Source organism: Capsicum annuum, chromosome 4 (genome assembly GCF_002878395.1).
Source record: "Capsicum annuum cultivar UCD-10X-F1 chromosome 4, UCD10Xv1.1, whole genome shotgun sequence".
Taxonomy (NCBI): domain Eukaryota; kingdom Viridiplantae; phylum Streptophyta; class Magnoliopsida; order Solanales; family Solanaceae; genus Capsicum; species Capsicum annuum.
In genome coordinates, this window is record NC_061114.1 from 14,432,250 (window position 1) to 14,433,679 (window position 1,430).

Below are 1,430 nucleotides of genomic sequence, written 5' to 3' on the forward strand. Positions count from 1 at the left end.
ACCCAGAAGGATATTATTCAGATTAAGAGATGTTAGAATATATTAGAAAAACTAGAGAAAATCAAGATAATCTAAATAAAGAAATTAATTATAAAAACCGAATTAGAAAAATAATGGAGAATCTAAAAGAAAAATTAATATGGATAGAAGAAACCTTAGAAAATTTAGAAAAAAGTATATGTGATAGTTTATATAATTTAAAAAACTCACTACGAGAAGAACAACACAAGATAATAAATAACATTGAAAATCTAGAATTAGATATACACTACAGTACAGTTAGGATAAATTATTATACAGAAATTTGTAACTTTGCAGTTACTACAGGATAAAATAATAAACCAAACAAATTAATGAATACATCTTACGAAAAGAATAAATCACTAAAAGATATTGAAACAAAATTTAAGAAATATCCACGCACAAAGAAAAATAGATTCACTAGATACCTAATAATCTATTTCATACGTAAGGTTAAAATTATTATAATATAAACCTGAAGTTATTGAAATATTTTGTTTCAGATAATTCTATAGGATGAAAAAAAATATGTGTCGCAAAACTTTTGTCACTGAAATCATGAGAGAAACTAAAACTCAATTAACTATTAAAATATTTTATTTCTATCTATAACTAAAAATTACATACTCACACATTTATAAAAAATATCAATATTTTGTATATGTGATCTTCTTTGAGTCCTAATTATTGTATATTTAAAATCACATTATTTTATAAAATATCAAAGTACGTTTATCATTTTGATATATTATAATACCCTGGTAATACTTTCTTCCTCACAATTTTTTCTATTTAAAATTATCCAATTATGTGATTCAATATTTTAATAATTGTGAAACTTATCAACAAGATATGTTCGATTAACTTATCAACAAGATATGTTTAATATACCATTCGATAACACTAATTATAAAGTAAAAAACATATAATATAAATTATATCTTTAAATTTAAATTATTATTTTTATATCTTAACTTTGAATCTGAACTTAACGCGAGCCTCATAAAACTAGTTTTACATTTAAAAAAGAGAAGAAAAAAATAAACTAAGGGAAGTACTAAAAATGTCCACACACAAGTATAAAAAGAGTCACTAAAAAAGTAGATATTGCTTCATATCAATAGCTAGTGTATATAATGACGCATTCTTAAATTCAAAAATATTTTAAAAGATAAAATTGAAAATTGAAAATTAAAGATCGTGTATATGAATTGACATGAATAAGTTGAGATTGTGATAAATAATTATTGAAGGACTTGGTAAGTTGGAAAAATAAAATGGGTAATAAAAGTACAAATGTTTGTTGGATTATCATGACAAAAATTTGACTATAGGCCGTTTGATCATAACAATTTTTTTTTTTTAAAAAGTATTTTACTTAAGTGAAAAATTATAGTGTTTGATTATAA